The sequence below is a fragment of the Callithrix jacchus genome, chromosome 15 (assembly GCF_049354715.1).
Source record: "Callithrix jacchus isolate 240 chromosome 15, calJac240_pri, whole genome shotgun sequence".
NCBI lineage: Eukaryota > Metazoa > Chordata > Mammalia > Primates > Cebidae > Callithrix > Callithrix jacchus.
Window position 1 is genome coordinate 37,408,254 of NC_133516.1, and position 22,245 is coordinate 37,430,498.

The window sequence follows — 22,245 nt, forward strand, 5'->3', positions numbered from 1 at the left end:
CCAACGTCCCTGGGGATTAGCTGTGTTGACAGGGGCTTGATGCCCTGAAATTCATAGCCATGGTTTCCTTTAGTGGACATCACAGCCTTCCTTCTGGTGCCACAAATACTTCTCAGCTGCTTGCTGGCTTGTTTGCTGCCCCCACACCCCGCCCACTCCCCAGCCCCCCAGTTGAATTGACCTTTAGGTTAGTGTGACTTTAGAAATACTTCTTAATCTTTCTTCGTTTCCCTGATGCTGAGGTCCTGGCCCTTCCCTCATTTTTCACATATAAAACAATAAAGCCGCCCCCTGTGAGCATCAGGCGTCAGTCAACTGTGACTGTTCTCTAATTGAAGCTGCAGGGAACTTTCCCACCAGGGACTGGAACCGTTTCTTTGAATGTGCAAATCCCCTGCCATTTGCCGAGGTGGGGTTTCAATGCCTGAAGCTGCCCTTCTAGATAAACCAAATGTTCTGCTGTGTGTAACAGTGTGTATACTTTTATGGAGGCAGCTTGAAAGGCAGTCCCTGGCTTCAGGAAGTATAATTGAGCCACTGGATGTGGGCTCTGGAATCAGATGAGTCCAGAGTTGATATTCAGCTCCACCATCAGCAGCTTTCTGTCTCCAGACAAGTGACTTGACCACCCAGAGCCCCATCTCTGGCGTGGGGACAACAGGACCCCTTACTTTATTAGGCTGTGCCCAGGATTAAATATGGCAGTACACGTCATGGCCCAGAGTATCTTCATACATGTTCACAATTTCCCATGAGAATGGCTTCCAGGACTTGCATGCTGCCAGCATTTGAGAACAACCTGGACCCCCAGCAGGAGGGGTGTCCTGAGAGAGAACCCTGGAGCCTGGCCCCTCATGCCATTCTGCAGGTACAAAGGGAAGAGGCCCCTTGTGAATTGAAGTTGAAAAAAATCCAATTTTGGTCATTTTCAACAACCTGTACTTTGGGAACTCTTTCATCCCTTGGCCAAGCCCCTTCTCACCTCACAGAACCCAGTATATTCATCCTGCCTCTTCCAGAAAGCCCACTTTACCCAACCTGCCATCTTTTGTCCTTCTCTCCAACATATTTTGAGTATCACAGACACAATGGGCAAAAGTCAGGTGTAGGTGACAAAACAAGTCAGGTGATGAACAGCCACTTAAATCTTAAGAACTCAAAGATTTCTTCCCTCCTTCCTTCCAGTCCCTCCTCTTAGCTATCTACCTGTTTCGGGTACACAGAATTTAATGATAATAATTTCCTGATAATACATAACCATCAATGGCCCATGTTAGCATTCAATCATTCATTCATCATAACACAACAAACTTGTGGACTTAATGCTCCCTCTAAGAACTAGAAAGTTACTAATAACTCATATCTACCTTTGTGCCTCTCTCTTTCCATGGGGCAGAAACATTCTTTTGTGAAGGCCAGATGGTAAATATTTTAGACCTTAAGGGCCATCTATCTGCGTTGCAGTTTTTGGACTCTGCTGTTATAGTTTGGAAACAGCCAAAGACAATACATAAATCAGTGGGTGTGCCTGCATTCCAATAAAACTTTATTTACAAAAGCAGGTAGCGGTATGGATCGGCCCACAGGCTGTAATGTGCAAACTCTGGTTATCCCATCCTCTGGCTACTGCTCTCACTAGTCCACCACCCCACCTGTCACCCACTCCAACTCCCACCACCCAAACATATTCACTCTCCTGTTGCCTCATCTATGAAATGAGGGGGTTGGGTAAGATGATCTTTAAGATTTCTTATCTCCAGAACCTTGTTATTCTGGTCAAAAGGCATAAATTAGCTTGAAAGGCCCTGTACTTACCAACTTTAAGGGGCTCAGACAGACAGAATTTAACTACCTCGTTAGGTTATTGTGGAGCTATTAGGCTGTGTCTATAAGGCCCAACTCAGGCTTGGAGGCCTGGAAAAGGTGAATCTGTTGACAGCTGAATTGGATGTTGGAGGTCAAGACCCTGGCAGAGAACCAAAGGCAGTCAAGGACACTTCAGGTTAAAGCCAGGCTGTTAGGCTAAGTGAAAGCACACTTTCATGGTGCTTATTCCCTAAAGTTGTGTGTTCCTAGTAAAGTCTCAGGCTCTCTGAGCATCAGCATCCTAGCTGTAGAATGTAGATAATACCTTACCTTGCAGGAGGAAAGGAGGATCAAGTGATAAACTTAAGTGCCTAGCACATATCTAGCAGAGCAAGTGATCCAAAGTGGCATCTCAGCCAGGCATGGTCCCAATACTCTGGAGGCTGAGGCAGGTGGATCAATTGAGGTCAGGAATTTGAGACCAGCCTGGCCAACAAAGTGAAAGCCCATCTCTACTAAAATACAAAAATTAGCTGGGCATGGTGGTGGGCGCCTGTAATCCCAGCTACTTGGGAGACTGAGGCAGGAGAATTGCTTGAACCCAGGAGGCAGAAGTTGCAGTGAGCAGAGATTGTGCCATGCGCTCCAGCCTGGGCAACAGAGTGAGACTCCTTCTAAAAACAAAACAAAAAACAAAGTGGCATCTCCTGTTAGCAGCCTGGATTTGCAGACCTCAAAGAGTCTGAGCTGGCTGCTCCCACCTAAAATGGGTATGCCGGGGAACTCGTAGTGAACTCCCAGAGCTGAAGGGTTGGTTCCTGGGAACATCTGCTTACTGCCCAAGGGTTTTTTTTGGTTCTCTTTTACTCATGCTGACCCCAATTGAGGGTTAAAAGATGGACAATGCACACATGGACTGGATGCCCCCCTGGACACTTGGATGTGAAGGCAGATTGATTTATTCCATCTGACCTCAGCCAAGAGAACAAAGGAGGGTGTGTGATATGCATGCTAATGCTGGGCAGCGCCTTCTCCCTTCCTCCCTCCCCGCCTTGGTGAGCAGATCCAAGAGGTAGCAAGACAGCTATGCTTACAAACAGAGGAACCAAGGAGAGATACTGAACGTCAGCTCAGGCCAGAGCCACTCCCTAAAGAGGAAAACTGCACTGTGAGGGGCTCCTAGTCCCAAGACTTAGCAGGACCCCAGTTTCCCACTTGGGAGCTAGCTTCAGATGCTCCCTTAGAGTAAAATTGTGTTTATTATCACACTGAGATTTCAAGAATTTCCAGACTTCTGAGACATAACTCCTTTTCCCTTTTAAAGCCAGAATGTCTTCTAATATGTCAGTTTACTTACCATTTAATTTCCATGGAATAAAAAAAATGAATGATTATTAACGCTGAAATAAAATTGACAATGTCTTGAAATCCAGCATGTAATAGCTCTTTCTCCCAGGCAATATTACAGGTATTTAAAAAGAATAAAAGCCAGGCTCAGTGGTTCACACTTGTAATGCTAGCACTTTGGGAGGCTGAGATGAGTGGATCACTCGAGTGCAGGAGTTTGAAGCCAACGTGGGCAACATCATCTCTACCAAAATTACAAAAAATTAGCCGGGTGTGGTGGTGAGCACCTCCGACCTACTCAGGAGGCTGAGTTAGGAGGACCACCTGAGCCCAAGAGATCAAGGCTGCAGTGAGCTGAGATGACGCCACTACATTCCAGCCTGGGCAACAGAGTGAGACCCTTTCTCAAAAAATAAATAAAAAGAATAAGTTAGAACTAAATATACCCATCTGGAATAATATTTATAATAAAATGTAAGGCAAAATAAAGCAATTTGAATAGGAAGCATATTGTATAATCCCATTTATATTCAAAAAAGTGTTACGGATGGAGGAATTAACCCTATAAATATGCATTGGTTTGTCTGAAATTGGAATAAGTGGGGAAGATAAGCCACCAAACTGATAATACTGATTACTTGGAGAGGAGACTAAAGAAAAAGAGGGGAAAATAAACTTTCTGCTTATACTTCTGTATATTCAACCCGCTACAATAAGAAGTGTGTCTAAGCACATGCACACGTATGTTCACTGCGGCACTGCTTACAATAGCAAAGACTTGGAACCAGCCCAAATGCCCATCATGATAGACTGGATAAAGAAAATATGGCACATACACACCATGGAATCCTACAAAGCCATAAAAAAAGAATCAGTTCATGATTTTGTAGGGATATGGATGAATCTGGAAACCATCATTCTCAGCAAACTGACACAAGAACAGAAAACCAAACTCTGCATGTTCTCACTCATAGGTGGGTGTTGAACGATGAGAAAACATGAGCATGGGGAGGGAAACATCACACACTGGTCTGTTGGAGGTGGGGGGTTGGGGGGGGACAGTGGGGATGGGGAGGAAAAAAAAGAAAAATCTTTACCTACAATAATGGAAAGTCAGTACATGATATGTGAAAAAACATTATGTCTGAGAAGCAAGTAGAGGCACATTTCCTTAACTCGAATATTTATGGTGTCTCATCTTCCAGTGACTAGTTGAGTTATCTGTGTAAATATAGCATGCCTAGAGTTTGCCTCCTCAGTCACCAAGAGGATTAGCCCCGAAGGTGACATCTGTCTTTCTCTGGCAAGGGGTCTCTGCGTGTGATGAGCCCTTATAACAAATATGAGCATTTCTCCCAGTTGTAAGGTCTGCCTTGGTAAAGTCATGGCCAGGTACTCCTCCATCCCTGTCAACAGGCTCCCCATCCAAACCATGTGCTGTGCTGATCTAACACCAGGGAAGGTAGCCAGGCCTAGTGACAGCTGTAGCCAGAAATAGTGGGGAGGAGGCCCTTGGCACCACAAATCCATGCAGAAGTTTCATTTGGTTAGGAAGAAAGTTTGACATTGGAGGATGTGGATAATAGTGAAAATAGTTTCCTAGGAATTGTGGATGACCAAACGGCACCCAGGTACACAGTTTGTACAGAGCTATTTTAAAGTTTCAATATTGTCCCTCCCTCCCTCCCTCCCTCCCTCCCTTCCTTCCTTCCTTCCTTCCTTCCTTCCTTCTTCCTGGACCTCTGCCTTTGGATTTATTATCCTATAAGACATATCGAAATAAGAAACAGAGAAAACTAGGAATATATTTTAAAATGACAATCCTATCAATCATGTATTTAGTGCTTACAATGGGCCAGAAATTGCTAATAATTTGTGTTAAAATTATGCTATTTTAATAAATAATACCCAAATCTCAGTGGTTTAACAGAATAGCTCATTTATTACTCTTATCACAATCTAGTTCAGCTTGACAGGGGCCTGAGCTCCCTGCTGTCATTCAGGGACCCTGGCTCCGTCCATCTTGTGGCTGTGACCTCTTCTGGGTTCTCAGATCCCTCTCCATCAATTGGAAAAAGTGCTTACCACTTCTGTTCACATTCCATTAGCCAGAATTAAATCACATGACCATGTCTAACAGCAAGAGAGGCTGGGAAATGTCTAGCAGTGTGTCTTGGAAGAGGAGACACAGCTGTTGGAGATCGTAGCAGTTTCTGCCTCCACATGTTATTTGCATAATCTCACTTTAAAGTGACAACAACTCACTATGCTTTAAGTTTCAAATGACCTCTTTGTTTCCTGTACTTTCTACAAACCCACATAGTTGCTTTACCAAGTAAATGTTGAATGAATGAAGATGTTACTATTACTTTTTTTTTTCTTTAAACCAAGCCTCACTCTGTTGCCCAGGCTAGAGTTCAGTGGCGCGATCTCGGCTCACTGCACCCTCCACTTCCCAGGTTAAAGCAATTCTCCTGCCTCAGCGTCTTTTTAGTAGAGATGGGGTTTCGTTTAGTAGAGACGAGGGTCCACCCGCCTTGGCCTGCCAAAGTGCTGGGATTAAGGCATGAACTGCCGCGCTCGTCCAAGACGTTACTGTTTGAAGATAAATGACAAAACGGACAGAGAAGGTAAGTAACTTGCCCAAGGTTTCCAGTGTAGTGTATTTGTTGCAAACACATGGGTTGTGAGTACCAACGTTTGGTACAATATTCAAGGAACCTATAGTTTTCTTCCTTTTATGCCCCAAGGTCATTTTTTATACAACCCGTTCTTTTGACAGTAAGATGTAAATTTAATTATCTGAAGCTCTAACTCAGAAGGTGAGAACATAGTTCCCTCTCGAGCTGCTCAGTGGAGAAGCAAGGCTGCCTTACATTTTCTCTATTAAAGTGGGGAGGATATGTTCATCTCCTTGTTCTTGCCCTTTGGTTAAGGTAAGAATTCAGGTTCAAGGGATGCCTAGGGTTATTCAGTTTACTGCCTATGAATATCGGTGGAGTTTGAACACCCTTTAGCAGGCCTTGAGTTGTCTGATAAAATTAGTGGGGTAGTGGGTTTGAAATGTATGCCTCCAGCCTCCCTAAAACTAAGGAAGACGTGGCCAAAATGTTTATTTTCAGTATCCGCATATCCACATAGCCAAAGACATAGCCAGGTTCTGTGTGGACTAGAAAAGACATAATATACTGGTTCCTGGTCTTCACAGAACTTACCAGTCTGTTTTGTTTTGCTTTTGAGAAAGAGTGTCACTCTGTTGCCAGGCTGGAGTACAGTGGCATAATCTCAGCTCACTGCAATTTCTGTCTCCTGGCTTCAAGCAATTCTCGTGCCTCAGCCTCTTGAGTACCTGGGATTACAGGTATGTACCACCCCACCCAGCTAATTTCTGTATATATTTTTTAGTAGAGACAGGGGTTTCACCATGTTGGCCAGGCTGGTCTCGAACTCCTGACCTCAAGTGATCCACCCGCCTTGGCCTCCTAAAATGCTGGGATTCCAGGTGTGAGCTACCACGCCCAGGTCTGGAGAGTGCTATTTAGCCATTTTCTCATCACCTGGAACTTGTTATCCATGAAAGAAGACTGCACGTGATTTTGTTTGAACAAGGTAGGATTTCCCCGACGCTATCCAACCCTCAGAGAACAAGTTCTTAGAAGTCCTTGCTGGGGAACTTCAGACGGTGGCAGAGGTAGACGTAGATGCATTTTGGGGGTTAATCCTCCCTACACTGTCAGGGCTAGAGGAAATACAGACTTCCCATTCCAATATCCCAGCATCAGCCTTCTAGCATTCAATTTTCCTGCACACAGGACATGTGTGAAGATAAAGATGCATTTCAGATAAGTATGATTAAAGGTAATTAGTGAGCTCATGCAGCTAGTGGAATAAACACAGGCAGATGCTGGTTGCCGTAAAGTTAATGAAAGAAACAAAAGGATCAAGAAACATGGCAGCTTAGGAAGCACGGCCAAAGCCTCACACTGACACGTTGTTTTACTTAGATCTTTTGATTGGCTACTTTTGTCCGTGCCCCAAGAATATAAATTGGAATCAAATCCATGTTCATGTTTGATTGTTTGCTCATGTTAACACATAAAATGAGTGTTTTGTGCAGTTCTCATTGGTGGATTTTTATTTGCTTTTGTACTTTTACTATAACCTGATAGTTCAGTTTCTGTAATAGATTACAATGCATGTTTCATATTTTTAAATTAGAGCTTACTATATGTATATCATGAAGCAATAACAAGTCTGTGTTACGCTTTTTTCTCTTTAAGGTTTGCTCTCTATAAGTTCTTTGATATATACATAGCTTGAAAGTGCTCTGGAAAACACAGTTTGTCTTAAGCAGGACTTAGATTGTAACCCATATTATACATCCTGAACTTTAGGAATCCCCTTTGTAAGTCCAGTCATTTCATTTTAGAACAGTATTCCTGCTAAAAACATGGAATCTAGATTTAAACCATCTAGGCTCAAATGCTGCGTCCAACATTTACTGGCTGTGTGACCTTAAATGAGTTACTTATCCTCTCTGATCTTCAACTTTGTCATCTGTGCAAAGAACCCAGCTTGCAGATTTATGGAAAGGATTAAACAGTTTATCACGAGAATCATAGCAAAAAAAAAGCCTTTGCACAAAGTAATATACATTAGCTAGTATATTCTATTATTGTGTCTGTAGGTATCAGCTAGGCACTTATATTGTATCTGCTTGAATTAATCTGCTTGGCCCCAAAACAGGCAAGTTAGATGCAAAGGAGTATTCTGCCCGTGGGCAGAGCTCCCCATCTTTTCATATTATAAAGCCTTTGTGTGTGTGCCTGGAATCAACTGCAGTCTCAGCGAATTTGTGCTCTACGTAACTCTGCTTGTCATCAAAATGGCTCCACAAACAAAGGAAAGTTGGTTGTTAGTATCATGCAGCTACAACTTTCATGTGGGATGTTTGTTAGTAAAATAAGGCCCTGCCTTGACTTTGCTGCAACCTGCATTCAGGTTTATAACGGGCAACTTCCCCTTCTGGTGCAATAGTGGTGTTCTCATCTTTGCTTTTAATTCAAAAGTCCCATATTAGGCTACCTACTCTAAGCTTGTGCTGTGATTTTTTTAATGCTTCCCTGTGGACCTTGCCTCTAGTCAGCCGGTCTCTGGCCGTCGCTGGTAGGAGGCCCTCTTTCCCATCCTTGCATAATTAGATAAAGCATGTAGTCATCTCCCCAGGGCTGCTTAGCTTTCATCGTGAAGCATGACTATCAGAGTTTTGAGGTTGATAGGAGTGGAAACATTTGTGTTCAACAAGCAAGCTCCTTCATGTGTTGTCAACATTTCATTTGTGATTCTAATGAGGGCTGAGGAGAAAATAAACTCCGTGTAGGGCTCTCACTGCTACAGCTGATGTTTATAAGTTCCTACCCGTGGCCTCCAATCGCTCCCACCATGGAGGCATTTGGAGAGGCAGCCGAGTGCCACTGTGTGTGAAGAAGTGCTAAGGTGGTTAGATTTGCTGTGTGTGAGCGGTGCCCGTGTTGTGTTCACCCCTTAAAGACTGGCGTTTCTCTATTTTTGGTGCTTTCCTACTTCTCCTGAAGGTGAAAACACCCTTATATAAAAATAAGGTGTGCTTGAGGGACTCTCATTCTGGACCCCTTTCTTGTGTATTCTTTCTTTATGAAAGAAGCATCTACTGAGTGTTCTCCACCTCCAAAGCTCTGCTTGGGAGTATCATGGGCATCAAAATAAGACACAGCTCAATGAATGGACCTGCAGTCCAAATGGCCCCTACAATGTAGAAAGGGGACAGAAATTCATTACACCACTATGCAAATACAGTCATCCCTCCCCTGCATATACCAGAATCTGTGCTTGCTCCAGTCCTACAGCTGGCCTGTGGAACCTACTTGTAGGAAAAGTCGACCCTCCAGGTATCCAGGTTTCACGTTCCATAAGTTATGTACTTTCCAATCTGTGTATTGGTGTACCTGTGCACTTCAAATTCATGTTGTACAAGGGTCAACTTTATATGAAAAAGTACAGCCATTAAGAGTATAGGGAAGAAGAGGTACATGGTTCAATACGAGAATACAGTCTGGCAATTCAGTCTGGAAGGTTAGAGCAGGCATCCCAATGGGTATTATACCCAGGCTGAAACCTGAAATACGGGCTAGAATCGACTGCAGAGAGGAAAAGGGATGAGGGCCATTCTGGGTAATAGGCATGGTGTGTGTGATGCTGAGAGGCTAGTGAGATGGCACAGCATCTTAGGGACTAGCAGAAGGTGGGCATGGTCACAGCACAGAGGGTAAGGGAGTAGCTTGGGCAAGCAGGTGCTGGAGAAGGAGTGAGAGGCTAGTTGCTGTTCCCCGCCTCATCTTCCAATCACTTTGTTGTTAATATTGAAAAGCCTTGTCTCTCACACACACACACTTTTGCAAGACTGCCACTGTCTGCTGTTCAGGTCAAGATCAGAGCCCTGCAGTGCACCTTGCAATGCGCTTTGGGTGAGATTGTCATTCAGAGGTGGTATTCTTTGGTCAGATGGCATTATAGTCAGCTTCACCATCTGACCATAACTAGAGAAATGTCCCTTGCTGTCTTCCGTATGCTTCTTGGAGGAGGTAGAGAGGATGTTGATTTCACAAGCATTATGAAATCCCCATATACATTTCTCAGATCCTGAGCTTGATAATAGAGTTTTCAGTTGTGGGCAAATCCTTTCTGCATATGTCTGAGGGGCAGCAGAATGAAAGAGTAGCATCCTCACCACACCAGTGCCTGAATCCAGTGCGGTCAAGGAAGAACTAGTCCTGCTGCAGCTCTGAGGCTGCCTGGGTGGGATATAACATTTCCTCTTACGCATTTTGTGTATATGTTAGTGCAGATGCAAACACTCCATCGGACCAGAAGTGGCAAATAAGTGTTTATGTCTTGCAACTGCCTGCTCTGTGGCCTCATGGAAGCCTGGCTCAGTAGCGCATGGGCCCATTTGTGGCTTCAGATTCCTTTCCAGTCCAGTGCTTGAAGCAGACAGTATTAGATAGCCAGCTGGTGGCACCATGCTAACATAATCCTAGTTGGTGTTCCTGTAGTATAGATCCTTGTCATTTGACTAGCTCAAATGCCCCTAAAGTATATAATACAAAGCCAAATGCCATTTTGCTGAGGGGAAAATTTGAATCATGCCCTAGGAAGATATTGACCAAACCCCCTTACTTCCCCCCACCCCCAAATTCTACATCTTGATGTACACTTGGTATCTTCTCCTTGTCCCGTGACCATGGTAATTTTTCTACAATGATAAAAACAAGTTTTTATTTTGTAAATTGCCTTTCAAGTGAAACACAGAATTTTAGAGCATATTGAAAAAGTTGTTATATCTGTGCATTTGCGCGGGAAACCCTTGGCTCACGCTAGAAACGCAATTCTAGAAAAGTCGGGGTTGAGTTGGGCACATGGCCTAACCCCATTAGTATGCCATGGGCAGTGGATATGCTTTCCCGCTGAAGCTGGAAATGAAGTGCTTAGTCCAGAGGAAGTTGATCTGAAAAGGGTAACACACATTAGACAGCAAACTGGGCCAAGAGAAAACTGTGATGCCACCTCTCCATTTGGGACAATGAGGCACTGTTATTTAGCAACTTATTATTTGGTTAGCTTTTCCACTGTCTAGAAATCCAATTTGTTGGACACAGTGCATCCCTAAATTCTCAAGGCTGAATCCCAACTTCTGAAACTCTTAGAACATTCCAGAAGGTCTCAGACACAGGGTGCTTTGCCTGGAAATGATCATGTTATTTCTTCACCATTCCAGGGTAGGAACTATCATCTTCGACATCTTAAAAGAGAAAATTGAAACTTGATGAGACTGGCTTACTTGTCTGAGACCCAATTTCTAAGGGGGCAGAGTTGGGACTTGAACCTGACTTCAAAGCCTTTGAATTACTCTGCGTTTTTATCTCATCTTACTCTTCCCAGTGCCTTCCCCTTGCATGTGGAGAAAAGCAAAACAAGGGCCAAGGCATTCACCCTTGTAGGTTTCCGTTGTCCATTACTTCAAGGGGGCAAGGGCCACAGGGAAGAGAGTCTGTCTGCTGTGGCCAGGGGTTGGGCGAAATGTGCTGTGGCCAGAGGTGGGGAAAGCAAGGCATTTCATGCAGAGATTTAGCGCTAATCTGGTCCATCCCCCAGGACAGAGCTATCAGTCAGATCTGGGACACATTCGTCATGGCTATTTCCCTATTCAGAAGCCGCCCCTGCAGGCCCACCCTCTCTCCATTGCTGGGCAGGAAGGAGAGAACTCCCTTTGATCTATAGACCAGTAGCGGGAGAAGCATGGCATTTTATGGGCCTGCTCCTGCCCCTCGGCCCACACGATTATTTGGGCAATGACATGAACAAAAGCCGCTGGGCTAAGCTTGGTTTACAGCATCCAGAGTCTCAAGATAGAGCATGCCCAGTAAGAAAATGGAAGTGGAATGACTGCCTCCTTTCCATGTTGGAATTCTAGGTCATAATGCAGAACACAGGATGCCTCTAGGATTTCTGTCTGAGCAGATGAGCATCTCAAAAAGAGGGGTGGAAAATGGAGAAGGTGGGGCTGACCTCACAGCCTTCCACTGGATAACTCAAACTTCTGTGGTCAGAGAGAACCACACACTCACCACGTTGGTGTCCAGTCTCAGTCCCTAGCCCCAGAGCCCCAGTAAGAAGCATTTACCTGGAGACAGATTAGCTAACTTTGAGATAAATGCACAGTTTGAAAAGTAAGATGGGTAGCTCTTGGAAGACTGCAAATGTTTTCTACTTATCCTCCTTCAAAAGGAAGGTTTTTGAGTCAAGTAATTGTGAATAGGGAGCAACTGTCTTTTAAAAATACATTCAACTTCCCTGTAGTATAGTATACTTTGATGTGTTAAAAGCTCACCCCACTCAAATTACTGCCTCAGTGCCTAATGCTGTAAAATTAAACTATTCCACACTGATACTTTATTAAGCTCCACCAGCATTTCAGACACAGACATCTCACAGAGCTTCGGGCCATATGTTTTATTTGCTGTCAGGGTGAACTCTGACACAGTCCATAAAGCCCCCTACCCATGTCTTTATATAATACAGCATTTTCAAAAACCTTGCTACAAGCTACTCCCAAATTGTCACAATTGGAAGTAAACATCTCTGGTTTTCTGAGTATGAATGCCTAAAAGGACCAAAAGGAACCACCCTCCTCAAAAACAAACAAACAAAAAAAAAAAACGATTGTTGTGTGAAAAGTCTTTGTACTCTGGACATTCCTTTTGCACTTATTCTGTGCTTCCTAGTATTCACTTTATTTTTGCAGGGGAAGGAGGCTTTTTTGGTGGAATTTTTCTGTAACCCATATGCAAAAATGGGCATCTGTTTATCAACAATGAGTTCACCTCCCTAGTAGGGAGCCAAAGGTATCTGTACATTTGCATCTTGAAAAATAAATGGATATAGCCATAAATGCCGATCCTCTTAACAAGACTAACTTTGTCATTTAATAAGGGAGATTACTTCATAGATTTAAAAACAGTTAACACATTTAAAACTTGATAAGACGAGGCAATCCTGGTACGTTTCCTGTTCTCCAGTGATTAAAGCAAATCGAACGCTGGACTAGAGGAGGTTTTCCATGGTACGAGTAATGCCGCGAATGTTTCTCCTGGTAATGCAATTAGGAAATATTGGCCCCAGTTAATGTAACTTAAACAAAACATGTTGTCCTCGTCAAACTTGTTCAAGTTGTTAAACAGGCAAAGCCTTGTCCAAAAAGTTAAAAAACAGGGGCATATAGTGTTTCCATGGAAACTCTGTTAAAATACTGATTTGTGGATATGATCATAATCAGCCCCATAATCTAATATGACTGAATTAAATGAAAAAGAATCTCAGTTATGAAGTAAGCCCCCTGTGTGAGAGTATTCTTACACATGCAGAAAACATATGGATCCTGACAGACACTATTTTCAAACTACTTACTGGCCCAGGGATAGGGCTTTAAGACTCCAGTTTCGTCTGTCGTTTTCTTCCCCCTCCATTCATTGTTCATCGTTTTTATAATGCCGGGATTATGTGGGTGAGCAGTAAATAAAGTCTTGAGGACATTTGGGTTTTTCAGTATCTATCATTGCTCCCTGCACAATGCCCCATATTGTTTTCATTGTCTTTTGTGACAAGACAACCCATAATATTTAATGGTTTGTGGGATGTTACAAGTTTAAGTTTTATTAAAGTAATAATTTCTTTCTGCTAATGGGATCTTGGTAGAATTCTAACCACGAGGGTCGGCATGGATGCCTTTGGTCTCTAGAGGAAGGGATATTATGTCAAGGGCTAGGGTGAGTCCCTTGGGTCTGGGCAGACGCTTCAGGGACGTGCATTGGCCTCCTCCCTGCCACACAGTGCTGCAGCCCTGCTTGCACCTGTGTCAGCTGTAGTAAAAATGGAAACCGCATGCCATGAGATAAACTTCAACCTGGTGAAATGGCAAAGACAGCTGCCTTTCCGTAAACCTTCTTGATTTATTTGAAAATCATTCCATCCAGAGATGATCACAAGTGGTATTTTTCGGGATCAGTTTTCTTCTCGCAAAAATGCATCCTCAGTCACGTAGGAACTTCAAATAGGGTTTACCAAGCAAGTATTGGCTAGAGCCCGGCAATCCTTTGTACCTTAGCCATGGCACCACAGAGTATCTTAGAATGACTTCTACAACAGGGCAGTGATACAACCATGTATCTCTGTACAAGTGTGTCAGTTTTTTTCATACCAGCCCATGGTCCCCTGAAGGTCTCAACGTGGCTGAGACTCCCCTTCTGGACAGGTAGAGTCAGTCACAGCTCAAAGATACAGACTTTGGCCCAGGAAGTAGGGACTGACCTCTCCCCCGGGTTCTGCCATCCCCTTTCACAGTGCCAGCAGCCTCCACAAGTGCATGCACACCTTCTGATTTGGGCACAGGGAGGAATAAGCTAAGAGGGAAATAGTATCAGGCCTGAATCTTGGTGCCAGGACCTGGAATCTGCTGATTATTTGTTACTCTTAATGCATCTGTATTTCTAAGTTTGGTTTTATAGCAAAGTAATATGTGAATGCAATTTCCAAAACCTAAGTTGTGCTAAAGATGTTTTAAAAAGAAGAAAAAGCAGGAGCCAGGCGTAGTGGCTCACGACTGTAATCCCAGCAACTTGGGAGGCTGAGGCAGGAGGATCATTTGAGGACAGGAGTTTAAAACCAGCCTGGGCAGCACAGCAAGGCTCCATCTCTAAAAAATAAAAAATTAGCCAGGTATGGTAGCAGGTGCCTGTTGCCCCAGCTACTAGGGAGGCTGAGGTGAAAGGATCACTTGAACCCAGGAGTTCAAGGCTATGGTGGGCTATGATCATGCCACTACACTGCCAGCTCAGGCAATAACAACATATTACCTCTTTAAAAAAAAGAAAAGAAAAGAAAAAAAAATCATGCCTTGATCTATCATTCCCAACCTGTAGTCTCACTTCCTAGAGGCCACCACTTCCAACTTTCTTAGTGTTTCTACTTTTCACTGGTAAGGAAGGATTGCTGTTTTTTAGTTAATTTTAGACATTGTATATTTACTTCCTTGAATACATGGTGCTTTGGACTTTTTACACCGACTCTTCCTGCCCTCTCCCTATTCCACCAACATGGCTGTATGCCTATTTCATTGTCTCTGATTAATTAGTAAGTGATTATATTATTAGAACAACCTATGTACATTCTCTATTGTGTTAATAGTATGGTATGTGTTTTCTTTTTTATGATATTTTTCCCTGGATTAGAAAATCCCATTGTCTTCTTATTGCTTAGTTTTCCTTCTACTCATCTCACATTTTCCCCCCAGGTGTTTCATCAGATATCTCAAGTATCTATTATTACTAATTTCTAAATGTTTGGTATTTCCGCCTATTTCATCTTGATTTGGTGAAAACTTTCTCTCTGTGTCATTCTGTTTCAGTCTGGACTAATAGCTCTCTAGGTCTGCTGGGCATGTGGGCACTGAAGATTTCTCTTCCCTGTTTTCCCTTCTCATATTCTCCTTTCTCCTAAACCCTCATGCCTTCCTTTTTTTGACTTAATTTCTCATTTTGGTGATGAACATTTTTCAGTAGTTTACTAAGAAAGGGTGGTAAAATTTCTTCAGACCTTGTAACTCTGAAAATGTCTTGATGCCCTGCCTTCATTTGCTAATCACTTGACTGGACATAGAATTCCTGGCTGAAAATCATTGTTCCTCAGAATTTTCAAGGCATTGCTCCATTTTCTTTTGATTTCTGGTGGTGGTTAGAAAGTCTGATGTCATACCATTTCCACATCCTTTGATAGGAACACGTTTGCCCCAACCTCCACCCTAGAAGCTTTCTGCATGTTCATTGTTGTGAATCCACTTCATTCATTGCACTGAGGACTTGTGAACTCTTTTACTTTAGAGGTACATATTCTCATCTGTGGCCATACGATCTCATCTGATCTTGGAAGCTAAGCAGGGTCTGGTCTGGTTAGTACTTGGATGGGAGACCACCTGGGAATACTGGGTGTTGTAGGCTTTTTTTAATTAAAAAAAAATAAAGTACATATCCTTCTGTTCTAGGAAACTTTCTTAGATTATTTTCCAGGTCTTTTTGTTTTGTTATCTGCCAGGTTTTCTATTCCCAATGTATATCCTTCTACTTGTAAATCCATTTGTATATATTGACTGCTTTATTTTAAATTTCCCAGAGTTACTTTTTATAGCAGCCTTTTCTTGTTTCAACTTCTTTTATCTCTGAGTATGTTGACGGTAGTTAGAGCTGGGTTTGTGTGTGGGTGTGCGTGTGTGTGCATGTGCGTGTGTGTTTGTGTGTGTGTGCTTGCTGTCATGCTGTAACACTAACTCATTTATTTGTCTATTAGTTTTCGTTTCTTTTTCAAGATGAAGGCTCTCCCCAAATATCTGTAGCCTAGTTCTCATTTAAGAGTGAGGCACTAATATGCAGACTGAAAGTTTCACAAACAGACTTTACTGTTGGGTAAATCAATGGAAACTCAGCCAAATTGGAGAATGAGGAAGATGACAGTAATTCTAGGCTTGTTTGGAGGATATAAGCTTTTTTGTCCCCTGGGCAGGGAAAGGAAGATTAGGAATGCCCATCAGTCAGCATGCATATTTTCATTTTCCCAGTTCAGCCCCTCATCCCTACTGCATCTGAACGTTAGCACTTCTCCAGGAATATGTAAGATGGTATCTGTGGCATGTGCAGCAGAATACATGGTATTGATACCTAGTAGTAGTGCACCCTCCAGTCTGTTTGTGGCAGTGATTAGAATTGCCAGGGGATCTGGCTCTCTAATCCTGACTCTGTAGTATGTTGGTCTTGAAAGTGGCCAAGTAGGGCCAGTTGTCCCTGTCTTCAAATGCCATCTCTTTTTTGACCTCTCTTTCCTGTATGCAGCCCACCTCTTTTCCCTAGGTGCCTGTGAATGTCTCCAGAGCAAGAACGGTGTTTTTTGGGTGTCTACCCATAGGAAACACAGACTTTGAGAAGACCTGGCTTTGCTCCATGCCCTCCCATTTATTAGCACCATAACCTGGGGCAAGTTATTTAAGTTCTTCAAACTTTAGTGTCGCTGCCTCTCAGCTCACCCAATGGAATCTCAAGCTTATCCAGCACAGTCACCATTGCCGCCAAGTGCAGATTTGACAGTGGTTTCCTGTCACTGCCCCATTAGGTGTCTGTGGGCACCCTTGCTTTTCTCAAGATTATAGGTATTCTGGGGCATTGTATACTGGGAGTCAGGCAGGGACCAGACAGGGTTTGCAGTATGTAGAGAAGTTACTTCTGCCAGGTAGTCAGTGGGCAGTGCAGCAAAGCTGGAGTAATGCCAGGTGTAGGTGGGGTGGTAGATGCGGGGCCATCCTCATTGGAATGAAGGAAGGGGACTGACCTCTGCACCGGCTCCTGCCCCTCACAAGCGTTCTTTGTCACCCTTAATCACCTAGCTCTTTCCAAACAGTAGGAAAACAGATATCCTGTCTCATTATCACATTTGCTTGGCTCTAAGATGCCATAAATAGAAGTGGAAACTTCTGAAGAAATAAAAAGCAGTACGCATCGATGTGCCTGTATTGAAAGCCTCTCAGTTCCGTGGCCTTCCACCTCAGTGTCTCAGCTTCTCATGTTCATTCCCTGCCCCTCACTTTGCCTGTTAATGCTTCCTTCCCACCCTTAGCTTCAGGCTGCAGATTAAAAGCATTTCTCCCCCGATCCCCAGGACTTGGTCGAGTGCCCCCTCTTATGCCTCTGTACCATACTGTATGTGTCTTCAGACACCACAATGGTCATTGGTTGCGTAATATCTGTGTGCCTTCTGAGATTTTAGCTCAGGGAACACCTGAGCTGTCACATCCTTCACTCTGTTCCCAACACAGAAGATCCTCAGTCATTGTTAGATGAAGAGACTATAGAGAGGGGAGGAAAATTAAAGGAGAGGTGATATGGGAAAGCCTCTTAGAAACAGCCCTTCCAGTGGATGAGAAAAACTAAAAGTTTGACTTAACGAAGAAGAGCAGGTTTGCTTGCACCAACTCCTTCTTCCAAAATGCCAAATAATGACAAGAGAGCTGTCCCTTCATGGGAACTGGCTGCAAACCTGCGGGGAGCTAGTGTATTGCCCAACCTCAGAAAAGCACGTTGCTTTACTTTCTTCTCCACTGGATGAAAAGAATCCAATCCTTTCTTAAACACTTGAAACCATGGAAGAAATGAAAGGTAAGACATACGACTTTGGAAATAGATGTGGTTTATTAAAAAAAATCATGGGACCATTTAGTCCCTGATTGAGATTACTGAGATTACTCTTAAGGCACGGAGCTGTAGTGCAAATGCTCTTTTTCTAGAATTGCAACACTGTGTCGATAAAAATAGTTAAGCACTCTGAAAAATTAATCTGCCTGTGACCACAGTGCATTTAAGATGACTAGAGTTATCTGGAGAGCCTTAGACAAGTAATCGCGTCATCATCAATCTTTTTTGGAACCCCATAATGAAAGTGATCTTCCATTCTAGGAAAATACTGTAACACCAAAGCTAACAATTATTGAGCTCTTACTGTGTGCCAGCCACTCTGCTTGATCTAATTTTTATCATCAGAATTTTAGAGACTGAGCAGAGAGGGGATAAGTAACTTTCCTAAATTCCTGCCACAGCTGGTAAGTGGGAGCACTGGATTCAAATTCTGAGCCTGCCTTTACTCTATGCTTCCTCTTAACTTTTTCAGTAGACCAAGGAACAGAAAAGCAGGGTGGTGGAATAATCTTCCAAGCGGTGCTAATATAAACTTACAAGATGGAAAACAAGGTATATAAGAGGCTGTAGTTAGGACTTGCTGAGCGGGGAGAAAGAAAAGGAACACCAGGATCCAGGTAATCTCAGCTGGCCTCTGCCAGTGCAGGATAGGATTTCGCAGGAGGCACTGACGTATTATCCTGCAGGATACCTGCAATGTACCTGCAGATATATTATCCTGCAGATATATCCTGCAATGTACCTGCAGGAGAACCTATGGGGTTGGGTCTGTGAGTTAACGGCGTATATCCACAACATCTTGAGTGCTAGATGTCCCCACAGTAGCCTGGTGCCCTATGAATAGACCTGATTATATTGTGGAGATAGTGGAGACTTAGTAGCATGCAAAGGAAATTTTTGCTCTGGCTATACCCCATGAAAATAAGAGGTCCTGACTCTATCAGTTAGGACTTGGTCTCGGAAACAGAAGTTACCATATGTATTCCAAATATTATGGGCTTGGATACTAGCCCTTAAGGGAACTAGAATTTTTGCTCTGGCTATACCCCATAAATATAAGAGACCCTAACTATCATTTGGGACGTGGTCTTGGAAACAGAAGTTACCCTATGTATTCCAAATATTAAGGGCTTGGTTACTAACCTTAAGAGAACTAGAAGCTTTTATAATCATTGCAGTGTTGCGGGATGTGGGTCAGGAAGCATCCATGTAAATGGTTCTCTAGCACTCACTTGGGAGTGCTTGAAACCTCACATCTGCCAACAAATTTGCCTGCAACTGCCTCTGTAGCAACATGGCCTCTGTCTCTTTGCTACCTTCTAAATCTAGCACTAGTTCCTTATTGGCAAATGCTAATCTGGCATCATACATGGGGGAGATTCCAGGAAATGCAGTCTTGGCCTCTCTTCTTCAATACAGGGCAGACTAAGGAGGAGGTAGAGATGTCCAGCTGAATATCACTCACCCTCTCGACCTTCCTGTGACCTCAAATTGCAATGACATTCTATTTCTACTTCTCTTCTCACCTGCAGCCCACTTTCCCCTGGTTGTCTTGGCTAGGGAATGAGATAGGAAACTTTTTGCCTGGGAAAGTATGTGTGGTGCGAGCCCAAGGTCCCTTCCAGGTGACCTCTTGAGAGCTCATCCATATGAGTAACTCTTTGACTGTATCATCTCACACCCTACCTCAGTAAAAACTGGGAGATTCTTGATAATTGTCATTAGAAAGAAATTAAAATGCTCCCAAGAAGTTAGCAACTAGGCCCTTCATGGGCATATATGTGTTTGCCTGCTTTGTTGTCCAGAACTTGATTACTAAGAGCAGTTCAAGGGCCTAGGTCCATTCAACTAGTATGGGCAAAGGTAGCATCTTGCTGCAATGGTTTCACCATGAGCACCGCTGCATGATCAGCTCAGCTGGTACTACTGGATGAGGGTCATGGTTGCCAGGCACACTATGCTGGAAGGATGATGAGGCTCCTTGGAAGGAATACTAGGCTTCATGAGAGACACTTGACATGAAGTGGAGGAGGGCACCATTCATGCCACGGATTTGCCTTCCATGCCCATGCTGTTGCCAGCTATTGTATTTGACTGTCTTCATGGAGATGTTTATGTGATGGATCTCTTTACATGAAGGTAAGTTGCTCATCTCCTACCAACTTAGACTACAGTTGCTTCTGTCAGGAGCTGTTTAGTGGAGGCAACAACAACCCAACTCAAATTGGCTTAAGCAAAATCAGTAAATTAAAGGAAGTTGATTATTTGATTATTTGGGATGGTTGGCAATTCATGGTCTCATGTAACTAAAAAGTCCAGTTACAACTGGCTTCAGGTACAGATGGGTCTGGGGCTCAGCGAAATCATCAAGTTTCTCAGTCTCTTGTTTTACTTTTCTTTGTGTCAGTCCTGTTCCCAAGCAGACCTTCCTCATCCAGTGCCCTCAATATTTATCTGAGCAGATTGATAAACTCAGTGGAAAGAAACCCCCTCTTTCCTAAAAGTTTCCGTTCAAGATCCGGGGCTTGTTCTCATGGGTATAGTTTAGGTCAGTGCCCACCACTTTGGTGTAGTTTAGGGGAGTGCCCATCACAGGAGCGTAGGATGCACCCCTGTGCCTAGGGGTTGGATGGTTAAGCCTGCACAAACCACATGGGCTGGAACTGGAGGCATGACAGCTCCCCAAAGGAAATGTTGTGGGTGGGGGTAAGGAGGAAGGGGCTCTGCTGCTGAAAAAAGGGGATGTGCATGCTCAGCTGGCAAAAGCAACTTCATTACTAAGAGCAGTTCAAGGGCCTATGTCCATTCAAACTAGCATGGGCAAAGGTAGCATCTTGCTGCAATGGTTTCACCATGAGCACCATTGCATGATCAGCTCAGCTGATACAACTGGATAAGGGTCCATTATTCCAGCTCAGCTGGAGTTCAGATTAGTTTGAGCCATCTATGAATGATGTCAGGCAAGTTGATAGCCTCTTTGGACCGTTTGTTATTGGCTTATGAAATAAGCAGGCCGGGTTCAATGGCCCACTCCACCATTCCAGCTCTAAATTTGTGTACACCTCCCCATTGATGCCATAGCCAAAGGGACAGCACTGGAATCAGGGTACCTTACCAACATTCTCAAGTGCATTTGTCGCTTACTTCAGGCCTAATTGTGTTGTCAACAGTCGCCTGAAAAACCTCCCAACATTGTTGGTCAGGGTCTCAGAAAAGTTCAGAACTGGTTTTGCAGGGGCACGCTCCGCAGAAGTGATGGTGGTCTCTGCCACAGATATGTACATCCTTAGGCTCCTTGATGGAAGTCTTTTTTTGCCTGTGATTCTTTCTGGAAACTGGGCTCCTGCCAAGCTCATCTGGTGTGCTGTGCTCTGGGTAGAAGTAATTACTTTTATGAGGCATTATTCATGTCTAGTCTACCTGAGGGCCACCCTAAATAATGTTTCTCTAGCTATTAAAGGCTTCATCAGGCAGGCAGAGTCTCTAGTACTTTCCTTTAGGGGAAAAGAAAAAGATTCCTCTTGAAGTCTACCACCTCCAATGGCAATTTGCTGCACATTTCAGGGCCACGCTAAGTGGTTGGCACCTGAAAAAAGGGCAAAGTCTTTTTCTTTCAAGTGCAGCTGGAAAATGGGAGGCATAAGTGAAAGTAGGGAACTGGGAGAACTATTTCCATGCAGCCAAGGTAGCTTTCTTGTTTTGTTCTGAACTGGCAAACTTCAACATGCTCAAGCAATGTTTTGTCAAATTTCTTAAATGCTGAATGTGGCACTGGCCCAAATGAATGTAGATGTTATTTTAGTGCTGGGAGAGATTTATTTTAATGTACAGATGCAGCCACTACAAAGGCCCCTTTTAATCTGCTGAGGGCTCTGTTCCTTGCTCTTTTACTCTTTGCAACCCCCTCCTCATTTAAGGGAACCTGTGCATGCTGTGAAATTGCTGAGCGTTCCTTCCTTCCCTCTTCATCTTGCAAGGTAGTGATATAATACTGACAGTAATTGTAATTAAGATGCTTTGTGCAAGAAGAAGCAGTGCACAATGCTTCATCCTCTTTCCCAGCCTACTAGCAATTCAAAGACAGTGCTGCTTGATCAAAGAAAATATGCCAACCAGAGAGTGGACTGCACAGCTCCAGGCTGTGGCACGGAGGCCTCAAGAGAAGCTTTTCCTTACCTAATACCCAGGTTCTCTACTCATGAAAGAAGCCCTTTCCTTTACTGCTCAGCTGTGAGATGGGAAATCCATCAGTTGAGCTGAACCTCTG

The 22,245-nt window shown here is 43.7% G+C and overlaps 1 protein-coding gene across 28 annotated transcripts in view; it reads left to right on the top strand.

The window, feature by feature from the left end:
* Positions 1 to 22,245, top strand: part of CACNA2D3 (calcium voltage-gated channel auxiliary subunit alpha2delta 3) — a 923,853-nt gene that overhangs the window by 781,792 nt on the left and 119,816 nt on the right. The window lies entirely within an intron of this gene.